This window comes from Equus quagga, unplaced genomic scaffold, assembly GCF_021613505.1.
Source record: "Equus quagga isolate Etosha38 unplaced genomic scaffold, UCLA_HA_Equagga_1.0 73442_RagTag, whole genome shotgun sequence".
NCBI classification, from domain to species: domain Eukaryota; kingdom Metazoa; phylum Chordata; class Mammalia; order Perissodactyla; family Equidae; genus Equus; species Equus quagga.
Window position 1 is genome coordinate 5331293 of NW_025802777.1, and position 24315 is coordinate 5355607.

The 24315-nt window shown below is 43.5% G+C and overlaps 1 protein-coding gene across 5 annotated transcripts in view; it reads right to left on the reverse strand.

Annotated features, from left to right (window-relative positions):
- Window positions 1-24315, reverse strand: part of LOC124234281 (ATP-sensitive inward rectifier potassium channel 15) — a 45615-nt gene that overhangs the window by 13679 nt on the left and 7621 nt on the right. Inside the window, exon 1 of one of the 5 annotated variants that reach the window (XM_046651543.1) lies at window positions 16402-16525. The exons of 2 other annotated variants lie outside the window; for them this stretch is intronic. The gene's annotated coding sequence lies outside the window, so the exon portion shown is untranslated. Of the gene's footprint in view, window positions 1-3678; window positions 3855-6203; window positions 6360-16401; window positions 16526-24315 lie in introns of those variants that run through there. 2 more of the 5 variants (XM_046651544.1, XM_046651546.1) reach the window with 2 other exon arrangements.

Genomic DNA, 24315 nt, shown 5'->3' on the forward strand with positions numbered 1-24315 from the left:
CTAATGATCCAATTTGCCTCTGCGGTCAAATATTTAGCCTTTTTCCTATGCTTCCATTCCATTATTATTGTTTCGAATTCCATAAGTACAAAAAAATCCCTTTCCATCTCTAAATGCGGTTTGCGTAGTTATAGCCTTCGCTCCTCAATGCAGATCTTTTTAATTTTTTTCTTTCCGTAGAATGCCAACCTTCCTCTACTCGGCAAAGACAAGTTTAAACAGATACTAGGTTCAACAGGAGACTCATTTCCCATTTTCCATGGCAAAGAATCTGAACACTGGAATAAGTCAGAGATATCATTTGCTGAATATTTTTGTAAAGACAGTTTAATTTCAGGCCTTTTATTTGCGAGAGAGCCGGCTAACCCAAATAAAACATTATACATCTGTCTGTTGTTACGAGTGACCAACTTCAGCTGAACATTATTACTTAATAACAGCTAACTTTCCTATAGACTAAGAATGTGCAACAGCTAAGGAGCAAATGGAAATTTCCTTCGGTTTACCACCCGTGGTTTCTTCGTGCTCCAACATGTGAAGAACTTGGGTAATAAGCATATTCTCCCCTCTAATCACAGCGTGGCTTGGACATGCATTGTTGTGAGATGACTGGCAAAACAGGAAAATTTATGTCTGAGGGGAGAAAAAACCAAGGCGAATCGTATTGCTTGAGCCTCCCTAATGCACTTCTCCAAATTTTCTCTTTGGGAAGAGATCTCTTGAACGAGCTCATGGAATCTCACTCACTCTTCTTGTCTGGATTAGTTCAAATGTAACCAGAGAAGATGGCTCGAAACAGTGCCAGGTAGATAAGGAGATGGAAATAGAGAGCGTTTGGGTCTGTCTGCCTGGAGCCTGGAATAAGTCAGAATGGAAGGCATCTGTTTTTTGCAGACAGTACTTGCAGAAAAACAAATTTTTTAGTGTATTCTATTTAATGAAACTTCGCACTGGGCATAGTCAGAGCATTAGAAGAGGAAGAGAAAAACGGAGAGCAAGCGACGATGTTCATTTTCTCTAACCTCCATCTCTGCCCTTGAAAATTGCTGGAGACTAGGTCATTGCATTTTTACAATGCATCTTTATGTAATTTGCAACATTTCAAATTGATTTTCCCCTAAATAAATCCCTCACTAAGACTTTGAATTCACTGCCTTTAACCACTCCCGTCTATCTTTCTTTTTCTGACATTTATAACATTGTTTACTATGATAAAGACATGGAAATATAGAAACAGTATCACATTATAAATAAATGTATCAATTTCACTCTGGCTTGTTTTTCTGGCTTCATGCTGATGACTTTTTGTTCTGTTTAAAATAAATTTGGAATTGTTGGTCTCTATCAATTGATGATTAATGGACTTTGGTGTGAGATTCACCTGGATTTGAGGGTGGAATTCTTCTTGGTGATTCCTATGCTCATAGTTATCATGATTTGAATCTCATCCCAGACAGAGGAAATTATGACTTGCTTGGTTTGGAACCAAGTTAATGGATGTGTGTCAAGAGTGTCAAAAGGTTTTAAACTCAGTGTCACTGTCAGTCTGAATCTTGACCACATTTCTCTAATGGAGAAACTGGGTATCATAGGATGTCAGGGGAACACAATTAATACCAAAATTCTTGGATTGTGGTCACTTTACTTAAGGACTGGTAATATTTCTGAGTTGTCTGCTTGTCCCAAAGTTGAAAACATAGACGCTTGAAATCACTGAGTCATAACAAGAAAATTTCAATCTTCAAAATACCTTCACATTCAATCAAAGTTTGAGACCTTGGGCAGTTAACGATTCTCCATCACTGAATAGTGTAAGAAAACAGGTTCTAACAATCTGTAATTAATTAGCTGGAGGGTCTTAGCCCAATTTTGCTGTTTTTAGGGTTTCCAGGTAAAATACAAGATGCTCAGTTGAAAGTGAATTTCAGATGGACAACAAATAATTTTTTAGTGTAAGTATGTCTCATGAAATATTTGATGTATATCCTAAAAAAATATTTATCTGAAATCCATATATGTGTATTATATAGATAAATTACAAAGGAATTCTACATTTTTTTGCTTTTGAGGAAGATTAGCCCTTGAGCTAATACCTGCTGCCAATCCTCCTCTTTTTGCTGAGGAAGACTGGCCCTGAGCTAACATCTGTGCCCATCTTCCTCTACTTGATATGTGGGATGCCTACCACAGCACGGCGTGCCAAGTGGTGCCATGTCTGCACCCGGGATCTGAACCGGCGAACACCGGGCTACCGAGAAGCGGAACATGCAAACTTAACCGCTGCGCCACCGGGCCGGCCCTGGAATTCTACATTTTTATTTGCTAAATCTGGCATCCGTAGGGAAGAGCAAATTTATGCTCAAGAGTAGCTCAGAAGGTCGAAAGACTTAAAGACAAGTTTTAATGTACACACAGCATTCTTAGAAGAACAGCAACCCAGATTTTCCCAGCACCAGGAACCCCGAACATAAATGTCATCCTTGTGGGATGAGAGCACAGCCTTCTCGTGAATGGTACACTAGACATCCAGGATGCTAGTCTCATCTTTAATATTTTCGCTTAGGGGTTCTTAACCATGTTGTGTCATGATCTTTTTTGGCAGACTCCTGAGGCCTCTGACTACCTTCTCAGGACATGTTTAAATAGATAAAAATCAAATAAGTATGATGACAAAAGACACCCGTGATATGAAACTGTACTTATTGAAATATTTTAAACCAAAATTGTGCTTCTTTTTCAAGCATCAATTAACAAGAGCTAGCATTTTGAAGGTGTGGTGAGCAGAAATGTGATTTCAAGATCTCTGAACAACTACAATGTCATGTTGAAATGCTCCTGATTTCTACCACGACAAAGTCACAGTCAGAGCTACCATGATGGTGGTGTGCCATACATTCATAGTAAAAAAAGTGTAAATTTTAGTTAGAGGAGACAGAGAATGAACTGTTTTTATTTTTTCCCCCATCCTAGGTCATCGATCCTCCTGAATTCTCCCCATAATCTCTCCAGGCAATCTGGCCCCGGGTTTAAACCCTGCCGTCAATGAGGCTTCGATATAAACCTGGTGAATCCTTCTTGGTTGATTTCCCCATAGACAGTTTCTTGACATTTTTAACAATTAGCCTTTTAGATACTGTTTCTTCTAGAAGAATGGCTGACACTTAACCATTAGAATCACAGTTAATCCTCTTTCCAGTAGGACCTTACCACCGACACTAGTGTGAACAGGGACCACGACATTGGTGCTCACGTAACTGGAACAATGCCAATGGGGAGACCTGCCAACACCCCTGCTCTGGACATAATAGTCCAGTTTCTTCTCACATGGTAACAGAGGAGGAAATACAGCTTAGAATCATATGCAATTCTCTGTGTTCATGGGCTTCCATGTCCCGTTTCTCCGAATTGTGAAGCTGGATTCTTACAGTCAGTGTCTTATTCAGTCGCATAGCACTTTATATTACCATGGTTTCATCATAACTCTTACCAGGAAAAAAGAAAGCTTACTCATCTACGGGACAGTAGTTCAGACAATACTCCCCTTCATAAATCCTCCAGCGGCCTCCGCCGCTGACAGCAGAAATCCTGAACACCTTTGCAAAGCAGAACTCCCGTCAGCTCTGGCTCTCACTCCCTCAGCTGTGTTCCCTGGAGGACGGAACCTGGGTTTGTACTTACCGTCGATGTCCTCGTGGCTGGGAGCCCTCAGTTCCTTCCACAAGCGTCTCCTTTCTCTCCCCTTCTCAGTTAACTCCCACCTGTCCTTCAAAAGTCAGGTTGAATATTATCCTCTCTGTACTTAAAAAAAATTAAACATTTCTTCGGAGGCAGGGGAGTGCAAAGGTTAAGAGTACGGAGTCTTTCTTCTGTGGATAGGAGCTGTGTGACTCTTGTCAACCTACTTAATCCAGCTGAGACACAGTTTCCCCAGCTGCCGACTAGCAGGAATAATAATTCCCATGCCCACTGGGGTTGTGTGAGGTTAAATATATAACGTCATCAGACTCTGCCTGCTCATCCTCATTATTATATAAGAACTAGCTACTATCATTATATGTTTACAATAAACAAAGCACTCGAACTATGATTTAGTGAAAGGAAGTCGCGTTTACCACAGATGACAGCACAGTTAACAGTCTGATCGTGGAAAGTGCTTATAAATCAGTAAGAACCCTTGTACACTCAACCGGCAACACTTATAAATATACAATTCAAAAAATTAAAAAGGTGGAAAAATCTTAAAGACATCTCAACAACATTTATTCATTCATTTCTACGCCAAGAGTTTCTCGACCACCTGCTCCGTGCTAAGCCGTGTTCCGGGTGCTGGAGCTCCAGCAGCGAATAAGACTGACTTGGTGTTTGCACTCATGTAGTTTGCAACAGAGCAAGAAAGGGAGGGATTAAATAAATCATTAGACAAGTTACTTAAGGACACTTGTGGGGAGAACTGGAGGGAAAGTCAAGGATGGAACATGGTGCGGGTAATATGTCCTAGTCTGGGGTTCCAGGAAGGCTTCCTGGGGGAGGTGCCATTAAGATGGAGACGTGAAGAACAAGGAGCATGTGGCAGGTAAGGGAGCAGGCAAGGAGAGAGATGAGTGCTCTGGGCACAGAGACATGTGGCATTTACAAAGGCCCCAGGTGACATGAAGCTTGCATCTTCTAGGAAGTGGAGAAGGGTATTGCGTAGGGGGTCAGGCAGGAGCGTAGGGCAGAGCCACACCATGAATGGCTCTGCGGGTTCCTTGAGGATCGTTGCCTTCCTCCTATGAGAATGAGAACCATCTCAGGGTTTCAATCGAGGAAGAGACAGGATCCGACTTGCTTTTTAAAGTCATCATTTTGGACACAACATGGAGAATGGATTGGAAAGAGACAAGCATCGATGCTGAAAGTCTGGTTAATCGGTACTTTCAGTGATCCAAGCTAAAAATGCTGATGCATGAACAAAGACAGTGCCAGGGGATGGAGAGAAGGGAAGGGCTCTGAGTTACACGTCCAGAGAGAGTCAAGAGGTATCTCTAATAGGCAGATGGCGGGGCAAGGATGCAGAGGCGGAGGAGGCCCCAAAGATACTCCTGACTTCCTGGCATGCAAATGATGCGGATAGGATGGGCTATATTTTACTGATTCAGAGGACACTGGATCGTCCTCTGTAATTTGAAAATCATTCATATGTTATTGGATGCCCACATTGTTCAAACGTTTTGATATTCTATCAGTGGGGAGCTCCCTCTGGGACATAATCTCAACACAGATGGAGGATCCAGTGGTGGGGGTGGGGTGCTGGGTATAGGTTTGAGGGGGTGCCCTGGGGCTGCACGGGACATACTTAAGAAGAGATAAGAACTGGGGTCTGTGCTCATGGGCCCGATGTCAACAGGGAGGGCTGGGCAGGAGGCACGCTTTTGATGTTTGAGTCTCCAGATGGAATTTGATACATGTAAGTGGATGAGATTCTCCCAGATGCAGAGTGTGGGAGAAGCAGCCCCAGACTGAGCCTCAGGCAGGCAGAGGAGGAGGTCCTGGCAAATGAGACCAAGAAGGAGCCACTGGTCCAAGAAACACAGCTTTTCACTGATCAAATCACCAAAGATTTTAAGGGACTTATCAACATTCCGTAGGGACAAAAATGCGGAGACGAACAGCTTCATAGATGGTTTCTGATGGAATAATTTGGCATAGCTTTTTTTGGGGGCCATTTGACAATGTATACCCAAAGTTTAAAACTACTTATTTATACTCTTTGACCTAGTAAATTTACATCTAAGAATTAATTAGAAATGTGCATCAGGATTATGCACGAGTGTTCTCTACATTAGTTATAATATTAAAAATTTCAAAACAGCCTGGATCACCAATAACATAGATATGATTTTAAATTTACAAAATATTTATAAGCTGAAATGTTACATAGTCTTTAAAAAACACAGCAAAATGCTAAACATGTTAAATAAAAAAAAGAGCTTTTGATAAAGCTCAATATACAGTGTACGTGCTCTGTTTTTCTCTCCCTAGGTGAAATTACAACGAAATGCCTCTAAAATGTTAACAGTAATTATCTCTTCAAAGGAAAACAAAATTAGGAAGGCTTTTCAACCAGACTTTCCATTTTTATGCAGTTAATCTGAAAATTCAATTTCCCTAGCACAGACCATTCCCAAACATTCCAGATTTTACTGTAAATGAGAAGTACTTACTGTGCTCCACTGAGAAACTTTCCACACGCCGCCGTGGCCAAACCGTATGAAATAATTTATTCTCAGAGCGTTTCGGTTGTACGAATCCAAGAAGCTAGTGTTCAGTAAGTGTTCGGGGTTATTATTTCATGTCAACTTCAGGCTGCATTTAATTGACTGAGGGAAAAAAGTTTGCACTTCACCCAAGAGGATTGCTGACCTAGCAGGTTTCCTGCCTGATGCCTCTGCTCAGGCAGGTCCCTTCACCCCAAATTCTTCTCTGTCCTGTGTTTGGCAAACTCCTACCCACCCTCAAGGCCTGGTTCAAACGTCACCTCCTCCAGCTTCCAGGGAGGGAGTGTTCATCTTGCTCCTCTCTTCTGCCTTTTGCAAGCTGTCCACACCTCATGGTACCGCTTATGTGCTGTTGTCACCATGTTTGGAAGCTTGGCTTTCTCCTTAAACTGGGCTCTGTGGGGGGGGGGGGGGTGCTCAATTCATCTTTTAACCCTAATGCCGAAATGAGGTCTGTCCCATGGCAGGGACTTAATGTTGGAGGGAGGAGCGGGGTGGGCGGAGTGCCACTCAAAGGAACTGACAGCCATCCAGATTTAGTAACCAATGTAGCTCATTTAAAGATATGGGATGTGATGCTCTAGGTCAGAGGGGACGCCAGTCCAAAGCTAGGCATGTTGGAAGGAAGAGGGGGCCAAAATCATCACTGACTTGAATGACCGAACTAGAAATAAAGGTTTAGACTGCGTACTTTGATTCCTGGCACCAAGACTATCCAATAACAACCTACATTGAAGAGAAAATGAGTCCTAATATTTCTCAAGCTGATGAAATTAATAAGCACTACAGGCATAAATATATGCAGTTTAGCACAACAAATTACTTTCTAAGTGTGCTTTGTGTTCCATGAGGACTTCAACACGCTGACCATCATATACAAAGGGTCCTAGGACTCTTTTCAGCAATCTATTTGCTTCCTTAGAACAAGAGTCTCCAATGTGTTGTATCCCAGTCATCCAGGAGAGGACAACAAGAAAACAGTAGGGTTGTCAAATTCATCTTCTACCTCAGCCTCTTAAATGTTTATATTTTGTGTATATTTTTAAATATACATAATATATTGGACAGGACAAAAAATTATATATTGTGCATGTATGTCCTAAGTTGGTTGTGTCTATAGAGAGGGATTGTTAATTTTGAATCCATTGCTTTAGGCCAGTGCTTATTAAGCTTTAATATGAAGACAGAGTCCCTGGGGATCATGTTAAAATGCAGATTCTGCATCAGAAGATCTAGGCTGAGGTCTGAGAATTTGCGTTTCTAACAAGCTCCGAAGTGACATGATGCTGAGGCTGGAGGCAGCTACACTTGGAGTTGCAAGCAGCCTTCTGCAACCAGGGTTGGTTCCTCATTTGAACTCCCCAGCACAGAACACAGAAGACGGTTTTGGTAACTATCTTCTCGTCTCCCATAGCTGGCCACAACGAGCACCACTCTAGAGCCCAGGAGAGAAGGGAACTCATTCCAAGAAAAGGGAGCTGTCATGGCCACAAAGGATGATTTCTCACAGAACTCTACTGAGAAAGGGGTCCCTGGGGAGCCTGCTGGGCCTATGGCTTTACCTACAGGAGAAAGTTCAAGGTCACTAGCTGACTTCAATGAAAAAAAAAAAAGCACTGTTTACAATTCACCGTACAGTATTACAAAACAGTCCTGTAGTCAGCAATTCGTTTCCAGTGTTTGGCTTATATCTGAAACTTCCTTTACGGAAAGCACAGCTGGAAAGCAAGGTCTTGAGCGCTTCAGATCATCAAAGTTCCCGTGGTGCTAAGGTTAAGTGGAGGAGCGCTAAGGCAGAAGTCTCTTCCTTTCAGACTCATAACAGTCACCTCCATACACCCTTCCCCTCAGGGGACCCTGGTGTTGGGAGTCAGTGGGTTGCAAATGCTCTTTGTCCAAAGAAGAGGAGAAAAATAACACATACATACACATAGTCCCCAATAAACATTTATGAGTGAACGCACACACCACACATTATTGATAAATAAAATGATTCTCTTAATTCACAGGGTTTACCCAGAAATTCATGTTTGTGTGTCGTAGGGCAGCTTTTGAAAGATCATTGTGGTCTAATGTGAACTACATACCTTAGCTTAATTTCAGAGCCAATTTGCACTACGTAGTAGTGGCTGCCAGTAAGTTTTCAAGTATCTACATCTTCCATATGGTGCAACTGGTCTCAACAAAAAGTGATGTAAGACTGAATTAGAAAGGTGCTTCCTCTGAATCCAGGTCCACAGTCCACACAAACCCAACAAAGCAGCCCAACGGGACTCATCGCTAACCAGCTCGACACCTCAGAGCACATGCTCAAGATTAATAAAGACAGTGGAGAGGATGGAAGAGGAACTTCCAAGGGGCCATTCAATCGGCCACTTGAAATGAGTTGGCCCCTGAGTTAAACCTAGTTGGTCAATTCTTAATGTTCTATCTTGGATCTATTTTCAGCTAAAAGACCCAATTTTCAGGGCATGAAATTGGGAACAGGAGCCTGGTTGAAAGACCTGGGCTATGCCCTCCTGTTTGTTCTGTGTGCTGTCTTCTGTTTCCCCTAAATCATTGGTAATAAAACCCATGAAATGAGAAAGGCCCAAAATCCCTATCTTTGAGTTTTGGGGAGACACATGGGGTTTGGCTGAGGAGAATGCTTTACATTCCAAAGCCAAGCTTTGGGGAACAGAATCGATGGGTGTGGATAAGAGCTTTAAGGGAGAAAGAAATGACACCTTGCCTCCATTTCCTCAGTGACTGAGTGATGACTCTTAAAACTCCCAGGAATAAGTCTTCTGCCCACCACTCCCCTCCATCAGCATCACTAACAGCCGGCGGGTGCATTTCATTCCTCATCTTATTTGACACTTCCATAGAATTTCAGACTGTTGCTCCAGTCTTCTCCCAATTTCTCCCTACTTTTCCAGCTCCTTCTCAGTTCCATTTTAGGCTCCTCCTCTTCTGCCAGTCCCTTAAACTGTATTTTTCCCCAAGCGCCATACTCCAAACTATTTTCTTCTCTAAACACACATGCCTGCATCTACTCCCACGGCTTGAGATGCCACCTTCCTCATTCGGAAAGCCCAGACCTTGCGTCTCCATCCCAAATCTCTCTCATTAACAGTCTCACCCTGACCGTCGCCGGGCCAACAGCCAATGAAGGGTTTATGGCCTCCCACTTGATTGTCCACATCCCAGCTTCACTATCCACTGCCCAGTTCAGCTCCCCTCCCCCTGCAGTCCCTCAGGAACGGAAAGATACTGAATACCCATGTTTACCTCAATATCCCTCTCCCTTCCCACTACCACTGCCTTGGTTTAGATGCACACACTTTTTTCAGTGACTTCATCAGGCTCACAATTAGGTCCCAATCTCAAGTCATCCCCTCTTTAAGGCTTTCCCCACAGTGCAGCCTCAGGGATCTCCCTACAGCACTCCTCAGTTGCCCAGCTCAGTGGCCCCCATTATCTATAAAACAAAACCTCAGAGCCTGACTTTATGAACATGGCACGTGAGACCCTCCAGGGACTGGTCCCACCTACCTTTCAGCCTTGGTACCAGTCATTCCACAGCCTGCTATATGCCGAACGACTTGCAGTGGCCCAAATGGGTGGGTCCTCTGTTGATTGATATGATGCCTTTAAACATGGCAGGCCATCAGCCGGAAAGCTCTCTCGCTTTCTTCATCTGCTTTCGCACATCTCTCTTTTGAGACGTTGCCCATTCCAGGTAGATGGTTTCCCTACCTGTTCTCATGGGTTAAGTGCTTTCCCTATATATTCACCTGTGCTTCTGCCTCCCCAAATATTTATCTCAGTGTAGTGGAGTTGTTTGTTTACTTGTGTTTATCTAATTACAATAATAGTTATCAAACCAACAACTACCATTAGTTGAGAACATACATGTGACTGTGTTGGCAGTTCACATACTTTCACTCCAAACTTCAGAGTAACTCTGGTAAAACTAAGTAAATGGAAGCTCAGAGAAGTTAGAGGGTTTGCCTAAGGTTACACAACTAGTTGGTAGTGGTGACAATATTTAGATCCTAGTCAGTCTGACTCAAAAGCCAGTTCTTTATCCATGACATGCTATTGCTTCTCATTGGAATGTGAGCTACCATATCTATCTTATCTTGTATACGCCAATACCTAAGTTCTAGCAGGAGCTTAATGTTTTTGGATGAATGAATAAATGAATGAATGAATGGAAGCAAAAGGAGCTTAGAATCTTCCAGTCTTGGAAAAGCAGCCCCTTGGGTCTCAAAAAGAATGTTTCTACCTATTGGTTGTATTGATGAGAAAAGTAGGGGGAAAGTCACTTTGTCTCAGTTCCCTATAACACACACAACTGTTACTGATGGAAGACACGGGTTGCATCATGCCTACAGAGTCAGTGTTCCTGGAAGTGCCTTGTGCCGCAGTGCCTGAAACCCTCACCCTGAACCTGCTCCCATTTCTGTTTTATTTATTTCCGCGAGCGGCTCCATGGTCACCCAAGCCAGATGCTAATGTTGGCCTCCTCTTCCCCCTTTCTTTATGACCACAGCCACATGGTCTTCAGTTTTATCTCTTGAAGAATTCTTGTTTCCAACCCCTGCTCCTCTGCAACCCTGGGCTCCTCTTGAGCCCTCTCCACTCTGACTCCCTTTTACAGCCGATCTCTATAAATGCAAATATAGCCTTCCAAAAATGAGAACTTGTCCATGTCAGTTCCCTGTGTCAGCCGTCAAATTGTTCTTCATTTCTTACATGATCAAGTCTAAACTGTTTGCCCAATGTCCAAGTCTTCTAAGGGATAGCCCTTGGCTACCACGTTGGTGGCATCTCCGGATGCCCCCCTCTCCATCATCCATGCTTCAGCAATGATGAGCTGCTTTCACTTCTCCACATACTGCATGATGCCTTACACCTTCCTACCCGCCTTTGCTCCCAACGTCTCCCCTTCCTGGAAAGCCCAACCTAGTACCAGCTCCCTCAATTGCCCCCATGGTTCTTCCCATGGCTCATTCCTCCCACTGAGGTTCATTTAAGACCTTGTCTCTCCTTTACGGCTCTAAAGCGTCATATCACCACACTCAACACAGGATCATGGTTTTCCCTTAATGTATCCCTCTCTTCTTCTGGATGACCAGCTCTTCAAGGGCAGGATTTGGGCCATGAGCATCCTTGTACCCTCAGTAGCACAGGCCCTGGCATAGAGTAGGTGCTCAGAAAAAAAAGCTTTAATGACTCGTATTCATTACTCTAGAAATGAGTCAATGAATGAATCAAAAAATGGATTAATAATCCATCCCTATAAATTAAAGAATGATGAATGTCAAAGACACGGCCCAAAACATGTGTGTGGTTTCAAAGCATTTGTCATCATATGTGAAGTTTTCCAAATTGCTTCTTTGAAGCCATTTATACTTACACATTGTTCTACCTCTGTGGGAAATGAGTTTCCACAGTGTTGAAATCCCCTGGGTTAAGAAACACTTCCTTTTATCTGTCCTGACTCAGATGTTCCCGGAAGCTGGACTAACCCTTTCGGCTCGCTCGGTTGATGACTCTTATGCTGTGGTTCACTAGTGTCCTCAAAGACAACACGGACTTTCAGAAAGGGCTTTTCTCCCAGAGAATGGTTTACATCCTTAGGGCAGGATTCATCACACTTATAGTTCCCTGAAGGCTGGGAGGTTTCTACTAGAGAATGCTATTACGGTCACATGTGCATTGGTTCATCACTTTTTTGTTTAATCCCCCTCCCACATACACAAAATTAGCATGGAAATTACTTTAGGACCCTATTTGTCTTCATTCATTTGGTGGCCCTTTTAGTAGCTTTCTCAACAACATCTTTAAGAGGCCCAAGGACATAACTCGAAGATTGTGGTGAGATCAAGAGGGAAGGAGGGAAGGCTCATGGCTCTGTAGGGTGGGCAAGAGTTTCTTCTAATCCCCCCCCCCCCAGTGCTTCCCATCCACCATCAAGCCATCACATTTGATCTCTGGGATTGGATTCTTAAAATCAAAGGGGCTAAGCATTATTTTGGACAGATCTTTACCACTTTCTCAGTCACGAGAAATGGGACCTAGTTTCTAATATGCTATTCCTATCGCCATTTTAAATAAACTATGGAAGAAATGGTTGAGGGAAATTATAAAACTCACACATAGCTTAGGACTGAAAATGATGACCTGGGTCTTTGAACTCCAGTGCACAGCCCTCTGCGCTGGCCAGGTACTGAATATGGCACTATTTCCTTGAAGATGCCACTATTGCCCAATGACTCCTAATCACCAACATATCATTCATTCACTCCATCTCTTTTTTTAAAGATTGGCACCTGAGCTAACATCCATTGCCAATCTTCTTTCTTTTTCTTTTTCTTCTTCTTCTTCTTCTCCCCTAAGCCCCCCAATACATAGTTGTATATTCTAGTTGTGAGCACCTCTGGCCGTGCTATGTGGGATGCCATCTCAGCATGGCTTGATGAGCAGTGCCCTGTCTATGCCCAGGATCTGAACCGGCAAAACCCTGGACCACTGAAGCGAAATGCGCGAACTTAACCGCTTGGCCACGGCGCCAGCCCCTCACTCACTCATTTATTCAGCAAACATTTAACACTATTATAAGAAAGATATGGTCTTTGAAATACATAAAGGTGAATGATGCATGGTCCTGTCCCTCAAAAGTATACCATCTAATAGAGGAGATGATGTACATAAATTGTTCTCACACCGAGCAGAATAGAATCCTTTATGCCTAAACACTATCTCATGGATGCTTCTATGTTTCTGTCATAAAACTTACCATATTCATTGGTTCATGCATTTCTCTCATCCCACAAGACTGTAAGCTGCATAAAGACAGGGACCTCGTCTTATTCCAGCACTAACATTGTCCTCGTCTAACACGGAGTCTTCCTGGCTGACAGGAATGAATGTAATATGTAGGAACACTAAGGATTTCCAGGAAAAAGCTCGATCCTTTTCAACTGGAAGAATCATAGAAGTCTTCCTGCATTTTCTGTAGGAAGAGGAAACAGGAAAGAGAATTGCCTCCAAGAGGACCTGCCCAGGGAGAAGTTTGGACGGTGACTGAGTGCTTTCCTGAGTATGCTCATCTGATTGGATGGTAGGGCGTATCAATGACTCTTAACCATAGCTGCTTATAAGAAACACCTGAGGACATTTTTAAATGCCCTAACACCTTGCCTTCACCACAGGTCAATTGAATCAGAATCTCTCATTGAAGGGAGGAGAGGGAGGCACATAGGAATAAGAGCCTGGTTTTGGTACTTTTAGAAAGCTCTCCATTTGCTTCTAATATGTATCCATGGTTGAGAAACACTGTGGCACCTCAGGAAAGTCAGTATGAGGCCATATTGGAAGATACACTGGCAGTAGATTTTAAAAGGCCATAGAGAGCAAACTAAACAGTTTGATCTTTCAACAGGCAAAAAGAAGCCAGGCTCATCTAACAAGGTGGCAGCTGTAGAGAGATTATTTAAGAGGCCGTTGAATTCATCTAAGCAATACATGAATTCTGGGGCATCTCCGCCTTGATTTACGAACAGGTGAAACTCACACACCTATTAGATATGATGCAGGGATGGGAGAGCAGGAGCTGAAGGACTCCGGGGTTTGGGGCCTGGATGAGGAGGAAGACCTGCATGAAAGTAGAGGATGGTGATGTCAACAAGGTGAGGTTGGCTCTCAGCATGTTTGCTTCGAGGTGCCTGTCTCTAGAAAATAAATTTGGAGCTGGTGGTGGAGATTTGGGAATCAATGCCTAAGAAGGAGAAGTTAACTATGTAAGAGTCAATGAGATATGCAAAAAAGAAAAACGCCAAGAGAAGAAGGCTCTGAGGGTAGAATCTTGGAGATTGCCTGTACTGAAGAGAAGGAGAGGCGACTTTCCAGCAAAGCAGCTGGACAAACAGCAGCCCGATGATTGGACGGCTATGTAAATTCATCAGAGTAGACGACTAGGGAGGCAAGATTTCAAGAAAGAGTACACGGCCCAGAAGTCAAAGATTTGAGAGTGGACAAGAAGGCACTGATGCTCCCGGGGGGAGTAAGTCTTAGAAAGGAGGGGGACGCTTGTTTCCCAAAGACAGGAGGGAAAGAAGAATGGTTCCATTCACTGCACATGTGTTTACTGAGCACCTGCTATTTTCCAGACTATTGTAGATGTTGGGGATACATCAGTACAGAGAAGATGCTTGTTCTCCTGAAGCTTATGTTCCAGTTGTGGGGAAGGGGAAGAAAGATAAGAAAAGTGACAGAAAGATTTTGAGCAGTAGAGGAGGAAAATGGTGGAACTGTGCTCTTAGTCCAGGGAATGAGGGTGCGGTCTTTTGTTGTGAGAGGAACAGGGCTGAAGGAGATGGAACAAACCTGGACGAGCTCCTGAGAAGCATATAGGAGAGGCGATAAGAGATGAATAAAGGAGTTCAACCAACTACAAGGGCCCTCTAAGTTTCCCAAGCGTGAGCTGGTATCTTCAGTTACACCTACGATGACTTTGCTAATGCTGAGCAGCCTGGGAGCTCGGGCTGAGTACGGAAGGGGTGGGCTGCCTGGAGCTGAGGACTGGCAAGGCTTCAGTGGTAAAAGGTTACTGGGACTCAGGATTACAATACCGTGTTAGAAACAAAAGCATTTGAAAACCAGAGAACGTAAACGCTCAAGGTCACAGCACACTCATCTGCTCGTGGAATCTATGTAGTAATTGAGCCCACTAAGAAGCCTACTAACGCTGCTATCTAGTTTTAGAAGAACTGTAATTTAGTATCACTAGCTATCAATTAGTCCTGTTTTCCTCATCTGTAAAATGAGAGGGTTGGACGAAATGACCTCAAAGTTCTCTTTCGAGCCCGGTCAACGAATGTTAGTGCACACGTGAAATTCTGAAAGCTAATTTCTTCTTTAGCATTCGCATCTAATGGTTAACTATTAGTGTTCAAAAATGCAGCTGCAGAGCAAATGCAACTCTGTTAGTTCTGTGCATACAAAGCCCTGCGTTTTATGGACCAGCCTGGTTTTGAAATAAACTGCCCTGTGAAAATACACGACCTAAATTCTGGTGGGAGAAATCTCAAGTGTCATGGTTAATTGGAAAAGGTAATTGGTAGGTGAGTGATAGGACTGACCAGAAAATTATCAGAGGTGAATGAGTTCTGATATTTACAAGCTGGGGAGAGTTCTTTATGAATATTGGGAGAAAAGAGAGAGAGATTAGTTAAAGGATACCCCCCAAAAAATAAAAGAAAAAGAAAGAAAAGGAGCTTTCAAATATTAGGATGATAGTAGCTAGCATATTAAATAGTTACGCAAATGTGACTCACCTTCCAGAGCTAAGATTAATTTAGAGCAATATATGTAGGATCTCTTTTATCCCTCTCAAGTTTCTGAATAAGAGCTATGCAGGCCTTAGATCCTGAAAACCTAAGCTAAATGTGGTCAACTGGACAATCAGAAAAGATAAATAGGGTACCAGCTGGCTGCTATCACCTAATATTTTAAAAATCTTATCTCTTTGCACATGCAATGTGCCTTGTGAATAATATTATACATAATCTTGAAATAAATAAACCTAAGTATCTGAGCTTTTTCAAAGAGGTGCATTTGTTGTGTCCTTTGTCATTGAAATCAAGGTCTTTAAGGGTCAAAACTCAGCACTAACTCTGTAAGTTATTTATTTGTCAATTTAATCTGAACTAATAGCCAATTGCTATTTTCAGGAGCCTGTTTGATGCGTTACTCTCAAAAGGAGTCTTTGGCTTAACTAACTTACATTTTAGTTTTATACCAAGGTCATATAAACAATATGCAAATAAATGAGAGTTTCAGTCCTTATAGTATAGGGTAGAAGCATTAATCGCTTGTTTTCCTGACAAAGTTTGTTTGCAATCTCATGGAGCCACGCTTAATTATTGTTAAGCACTGGGATTTTCAGAAGTGGGAGTTTTCTTTAAATCAGTAAGCTATATACTAGCTGAAATTAAAAAGAGTAGAGTAAGGAAAAAATCATGCCTGAGGTCATGATGAATCGCTTGGTTGCACCTTCCAGATATCCCAAGCTCTTTTGAAGTTTGAGTGTTTCATTTTCCCCTTCCTTCTGTACCACCCTGGCTGGTCAGCGGGAAGCCCTCTGGAGTCTTACCTGGAGTCCAGGTCCAGAGGCTCAGCTCAGCTGAAGATCCGAGAGACACGGGGAAGTGATGAGGGCCCTGGCTCTGTAGGGAGGAAGCCTGGGTGCTGAGAGGCCTGTGTGCAATCCCAACCTGAAGGCTACGTGCTCACGTGACAGATGAGAGAGTGGGCGGGGACATGCCCTCCACCCCATGAGGAAGAAGCTGGGCATTGAGGCAGGTGCCTCTGTCCCCACCCTAGCAGCCTCCACCTGCCTCCAAGGACAGAGACCTTGGGCTGCGAGGACTTCCAGCACAGGACTTTGGTTGAAGGTGTTAGTATCTGACATAGCTCCAGATTTTTTTTTTAAAGTTACTTGACAACAAAAACTGCCAAGCAGAACTGCCACAGAGCCCTGGAAGGAACCATAGCATTTTCGTCTTCTTCAGAGGTGCTAGGGGACACTAGAAGTTCCTTCTCTTGCTTAACTTCTATCTAAAGGGCTCTGGAACCTTGGAAAATTATCTGGTCCAGGCTCACATTTTAGGAGTTCTCAGAGCTAGTGGGCCTGACGCTTTCTGTCATGGGCCTGCCTGTGGTGGATTGTGGTGCTAGATCACAGGTTATCAGGCCACTAAGCAATCCCTTGTGGTGGATAATTACTATAAACAAATGGGAACACGCTGGAAACTTCCCATGACATTGGATGGATCTCATGCACCTTCGTTTTCGATAACCTCCATGTGCATTTCTAGAGATGTTTCTTCCCCAATCAGTCTGTTCCCATAGTGACCTCTGGACAGAATGTGGACTGCCTGCACAGAATCATAATGACCAGGTCGAGCAGCCAGGGTGTGAAGGATTACATGGGGTAAGCAGTATCGTACACAGGCTCGTTGCCTTCTGATCAGAAAAATACTGAAATGCCACTCAGCTCAATTCCCAGGGATTTTCCTTCTAGGACCATCCTTAGGACTGAGAGAGTACAGGAAAGGAACCATTGACAAATGTCAACAGTTTAGGAAAAGTAGGAATCCTACACCTTTAAAAACTTGAAAATGTTTGCCTGATTTTCTACTTCTTTTCACTCACCCCTCTTATGCATTTCCAAACTGTAAGACAATTTAACCACTTTGCTTCCCCCTGAGTTTGGGTTCATCTTTTCCTCTTTGGGTTCCCCCTGGGATAGGAGGGGCCTGGTGAGGAGTCCCAAGCACTGTCAGAAGAAGCAGCTCTTCCACGTGTTGCAAAACCTCGGGCAAGACACAGGTCCCCTCCGGGCCTCAGTTTCCACATCTGTAATGGGAGAGAGGGTTGCGCTAACTTCTCTGAAACTCCTTTAAGCTTTAACTATCTATGAAGTGACCCCTGCTGCTTCTGGCACCTTCTGGTGCTCAGAGGGACTTGGCTGCACGGGATTGGAGTGGGCTGGCACTCCGAGACGTCTTTGGCTGTTGGAGAAATTGGGGTGTAAACATACTTGCTACATTTAAAATTCCTTATGAGGCTTGTGGTGTATATGGAATTATATGTGACCCAGGTGATAAAATAGTTGCGCACTGCCTTGACCAATTAACATGCTTATAAACCTTTTTAGCCTGTTACCATAAAGCAAACAATGAGGAGCCAAGTTTTGTCTTGGTCCCGCCATAAACCCACAGGGAGAATGAGCAATCTAGTCACGAAAAGACGTGGAGGGACCTTCAATGCACGTGACTAAGTGAAAGAAGCCGATCTGAAAAGACTACATACTGTGTGATTCCGACTCTATGACATTCTGGAAAAGGCGAAACTACGGAGACAGAACAAAGATCAGTGGTTGCGAGAGATTGACGGGGAGGGAGAGATGACTACAGGAAGCACAGAGGATTTTTAGGGCGGTGAAACTACTCTGTATGATGTTAGAATGGTGGATGCTTGTCATTATACCTTTGTCCAAACCCTTAGAATGTCAAGCAAGAGTGAACCCGATGGTGCACTATGCACTTGGATGGTTGGATGCGTCAGTGTAGGTTGATCCTTGGTAAACAACGTACCATTCTGGTGAGCGCTGTGATAGCGGGGGCGAGGCTGTGCACGTGGTGTGGGCAGGGGTTATATGAGAAATCTTTGTATTTTCCTCTCAATTTTTTTAAACCTAAAGCTGCTAGAAGAAAATAAAGTATTGAAAAATAACATGTATAATTTTTTAATATTTGTGTTATTTTTAAGACTTCATTAGAGAGAGAGAATACTAATGCTGTGGTCAGATTTGCAGATTTTTGCCATCTTCCCTTGGTTTTGACAAAATGAGATGAATCATTTAATATTATTCCATGCTCAACTTTTCTCTTGGGCATTTTGGTGAAAAGGAAGCAACCTGACGTGGTAGAAAGGTATAGGTTGGAGCCAGACACACACTTGGGTTCAAATCTCAGGTCTTCTGGAGATGGCATTGAGGAGCAAGTTCTTGAAGTCTGAAAGCTTGTGTCAAGGCCTGCATACTGGGGTCATCCCAATGATGAAGTGAGATGTGAGATGCCTGTGAAGGGTAATCGGGCCAGTGACTTTGGACAAGCGATTTTGTCTCCCTGATTTGCAGTTTCCTCCTTTGAAAAAGGGAGGTGGTAAATCTCGCCTTCATTAGCCTGGGATTACAGTGAGCTGAATGGGTGCACAGTGGGGCTCAGCAGAGGTAGCTAGGGTTTTGCTTGGCCAAGTGCAATGTGCCCTCAGCCATCAGGGTTGGTAATCTGATTGGGGAATCAGGAGCCACCTGTACCAAATGCTCAGATGGGGACACAATTTATGATGAGTTCTTCTTGGCACAGAGACATTCTAGGTTTGGACCGGCCTCAAGAAAATGACATTCAGTAAGTGTGGACGTGGCCAGGTCCGTGGGGAAGGGAAAGCTGAACCTAGTGGGCCTTGAACGGTTTTGAAGAATGGATGGTGAGATGCTGGTAGCAAAAGGAAAGAAATGACGACTTTCAGGAAAGAGACTCGCAGGCAAAGGAGACAAGGTAGCATGTATTCAGAAGCAACTGAAGGGAGGGCCTCAGTAGGGAGAGGTGGGAAAAAGCGTGTGGATAATTGAGGTCAGGTGATGGAGAACCTGGCTATAAGCAGGTCATCTAACAGATAGCTCCAGGACACCCTGGTAGATGCTTACGATAACCAGGTTCCAGAGGTCCAGTTAAGACTGCTACTAATTGCAAACAGCTCCAATGCCCAGGGACACCTGATGTCCTCTTGGTGCCAAACTTACTCTCTGTCCCCTTTTCTCTGATTTTGGAGAGCATTGTGGTTTCTTTCCATACCAGCCTGCACAGTATGTACTCAATTTATGGTTTACAGGCATTTCTCACACTCCCATACATGTTTTCCACTGAAGTCTGTATTTTTCCTAGACCCGCCCGAATTCCAGAGCATGGTTCACTAGTATGCCAAGTTCATAGTCTCTTTGTCACTTTTCTCTCTTTATAAAACCTAAGAGAAAGTTACCTTTTTAATGCTTCGATTTTGGGGAGGTTTTTGGGGGCTTTTTTTGATGAGGAAGATTTGCCCTGAGCTAACATCTGTTGCTAATCTTCCTCTTTTTTTTTTGGCTTGAGGAAGATTAGCCCTGAGCTAATATCCATGCCATTCTTCCTCTGTTTCATGTGTGGGATGCCTCCACAGCATGGCTGGTGAGCAGAGTAGGTCTGTGCCCCAATCGGAATCTGTGAACTGGGCCACCAAGCAGAACTCACAGAACTTTAACCACTTGACCCTGCTTCTATGTGTTTTTAATAGAAAATACCGAATGACCTAAAACAAAATAATTATGAGGGTAATTTCTGATTCAGTTTGCATTGAGAACAACAGTGATTTCCAGAGGCAAATCCAGTACACTAGTTCTGGCAAATCCAAACCCTTTTTCATCAAAGTTTGAGTATTCTAGGAGAATAATCCGTTTTGTAAGTTAAAAACACTTAAGAAGCTGCTCTAAGATTTTGTAAGGGTGGTACCCTAGACTCTGGAATTCTAGTTTCTTTATAGAGTAAGATTTTAAAAACAGAACTGTATAAAAAGGGAATTAGTTCCTTAGAGAGGAAAATAGGATCATTTTGGGTCATTTTGAGAATGTTTGTTCCCTACTGATTTCACAGAAGACAGAAGTGGCTTCCCCAAAGATTTCACAAAAATCTTCTCATTTACCTCTACTGCTATCCCTGCGGGTAGGAATTTCTCCGAGTTTACAGATGAGAAACTGGGAAGGTAGGTGACTTGCAGAGAGTCACGCAGCCCATGGGTGAGACTCCCATCCAGGCCTTCCACTTCCAAGTCTAACTTTCTTTTGTTCACCAGCAGCCTTAAGGAAAAGCCCTGTGCTCACCTGGGTCGGGCGAGATGGTGAGGAATCAGTGTGGGCAGGTGGGGACCTGGAGTGGAGAGAGCAGGAACCGACTCGTTGCTGCCCATATGCTCTGCAATTTTCTTAGGCTTGGAGGCTCAGAACAGCAGTGTACTCACCCAACGGTGCTGTGGCTAGGAGTTGGCACATCTGGACTTCCCATCCAGGAATGTCAGATTCCAAAGTCCAAAGTGTCTTTCCATGAGACCAGCCCATCTCTCTTAACAGAATGGTTCTTTCTCAAGCTTCCCCTATTACCTGCTAGGGGCTTTGTCTTACTCCTTTCCCATCTTTTTTTTTTCTATAATCTTCAAGAACTGTTATCAGCTATTTATATTCTCCTATCCAGAAGTTTCCAAACTACTAATCATTTGACTTTTTGCTAAGAAAATTAAGGCTGCACTTCTTTTAACACACCCACCAATTTTTCAAAACTGCTATCATATAGCACTTTATTTTTTCTGAAGTTTTGCTTAATCGCAATACAGCACCGAAACACCAGAAAATAATCCCAGCAAAACGAGCTTTAGACGGTAGGTTCAAAGCGGGCAGCGACTAATGGCTCCGAGGGATCTGGCATCGCTTCTCAGTCTCTCTCCAGCATGATGACTATCTTTGTCAAATCACGTTTGTGTTCAAAAGGTCGCCGATCTTATGAAAGAACAAACTTGAAAAGCCTAGCTTTGAGTCATTGCGGTAATTAGCAAATTTGAACACTGCATTATCTTTCTCTTTTTATTGGAAACATGTTCAAGAACGAGCTTGTAGTTTATTCAGACCTACTGGGAAAATGGAAGCACGGGACTTGCACAATCCAGATATCCATCCACTTTTCAAGGGCCCTAAGTTGCTGGAATCTTCCTTCAGGAACACATGTAACCACCCCACCACGGTAAACATATACCTTAAAATCATGATAGATGTTAATTTATGGGATAACCTGATAGTCTTTAAGGATGGAACGGAGTGGGTTAGCCATACTTAGAATGGGAAACAGAGGAAAAGAAATTTTCGCCACCAACAGGCTTACAAGGAGCCATCCCGCAGCCTCCAAGGACACTGGTTTGCCAGCCATGCTATGATCTCTCATCTCCTCTGACTTTCTATCTGGAGCGTCAGTTAGGTGGGGGCTACGGAGACCTCCTCCACCATCTTTTCTTTCTGGCACCTTCAGGCTCTCCTCTGCTTCTTTCCTTCAACTCCCAAACATGCTTCTCCTCTTCTCTGATATATGATCAAGGGTGGTACCACTAACTACGTCTTCAGAAAATTCCTACTGTCAGTTGTTCCTGTGTCAGAAGACTCTGGTCCTCTATCTGCTTCTCTGATAATTCGTTCTCTTTCTGCTGGTCTGGCACTCACCGTCTTTTGTTTCTCTTCATGCTCTCTCTTGGCCTCCTCCACCTTACCCTCTTGACCATCCATAGTCCCATTTCTTTACCTGTTGCTCCCCAGCAGCACCTCCTCTGAGATCCGATCTCTGTTTGCAACATCCCCTGGGACACCTCTCCTAGAGAACTGCTCAGAGCTGACTTGGCCAAAACAGAACTCATATTATTCTCCTAAATCCAGTTACTTCTGATTTTTGGTTCCAAACAATGGCATCCTCGTTCTCCTACCTGTCTATCTTTAAATGCCTTCACTCCTGCCTAATCTAACTCGAGTCCAGAGATTCGACCTTAGTGCATCTTGCCCGTGTCTCTCCTTCTCCCCTTCTGCTGCCATCACACTCAGCTCTAGGGCTTCATTCCTTTTACCCAGCCTCTCAAAATACCCTTCTGACAAGTCATGGGACCTTCACTGCCAGACTGATATTCCAAAGCACAGCTCAGAATCCAAAAAACCTGAAACCTTCAGTGACTCCTCATTGCTTACCAAATTGAACCCAAACAATTCTCCCCAACCGACCCACTCTTGAATCTCATCTCTCACGGCAGCACATAAGGGTATGGGCTCTAGAGGCCAATGACCTTACTTCAAAGCCCCTCCTCACCCCTTCTGGAGCCTGTGACTGTGAGCAAGTAGCTTAAGCTCTGTACTCTGCTTTCCCCATCTCTAAGACAAGGCTAATAATAAAGCCTACTGGATAGGCAGCTGTGAACATTAGGATGCACCCAGCACCATCTGGCCTTTAGTGAGCACTCAGCAGTGTTGACCATCAGCATCATCATGATTATTATCATCAATCTCTTATTCTTTATAGCAGACTCAACCCCTATGCACATTGAGGTCCTCCCTGCATTTTCCCTCTGGTGCACCTTTGTGCCTGCTGTTCTCTTGACCTCTGATGGCTTCTCCTCCTCATCCTGACTCTTGAAGTCCTGTTCATTCTCCAAGGTGCTCTCAAATGGCCCAATGCCTTTCCCAACTGTCCCAAATGGATCTGGTCTGTCCTTCTTTGACTATCCCCAACCCTTTGTTGGGCTCCTCAGGTAATTCTTCTCACATTCTGTCTGGCATCACAGCCATTCTTGTGCTTTGAGTATTTTTCACTATTTCTCCACCTCCATTCCCATCTATGTGCCCTCCCAGCAGGGCACTGGAGGTTCCTTGAGATCAAGGGCTAAGTCTTCTCCACTCTGATCTTCTGAGGCACGGCCACCAACCTCCCGTGGAGCAAGCTGCCAGCAGGTGTGTGCTGGGTGAAGATGACTGCAGGCTGGAGCCTAACTATCCAAAATCTTGGTAGGAGCTGATTTAAAAACTCATTAAACATACACTTCTACCAACTCTAGGGCTGGGAAGTCATAGACCATCTCTTCAGATATTGAAAACTAAACAAAGCACTGTACGAAAAGCATAATTTAGAGAACATTCCCAGGATATTGGACTAGACAACTTAATATCCGTAATTATAAAATTTATGTTTAAATATACATGCACTTGGGCAGCCTTAGACTCTGAAATGCCATTTATTGGCATCAACAGCTCCCAGTCGGAAGGAAAAGCATTGATTGTAATCACAGAAAAGGGGCTCTTATAAGTTTTAGTCCTATAATATTTCATGTTTAAAATGGGAAAATCTTAGAAAATTCTCTTAACTTAAAATTTAAAACACATTGAGAGCCAGATGCCCTTATTGCCAAAGGTATGCTAACATAGACCGTAGCTAAACACAGCATTGCAGGGAGTCTGAAATTATGTGAATTCCCTTGTCTCCTGGATTGGCTGCACCATAGATCAAATCATTTTTTTCCACCCCAGGATTTCAGCAAATTCCTCCTTTCCTTTCTTTCCCTTGTTTTCTTCTCCAGGATCAAACTTTCAGTCCAAGCTCCGATGCCAAACTCTGCCAACTCTGCATTTACTTTTCTGTTTTATTTCAATTTTCTTCTTTCTAAAACACTCTGTGTGTTTCTTATTTTTCCCTCTCTGGGGTTTACACAAGTACTATATTGTAGGTACCTGGTGCCCTGTTTCTTCTCACTCATATAAATACATCTCCTTCCTTAATGACTCCACTTAAGCAATTCTAGCAGCCAATCTATCACTTTGGAATGTTTGCTGAAGGAGAAAATGCACCAGTTAGGAGTTTTCAGATACATGTATTTTCAAGACACTTCAGATAAA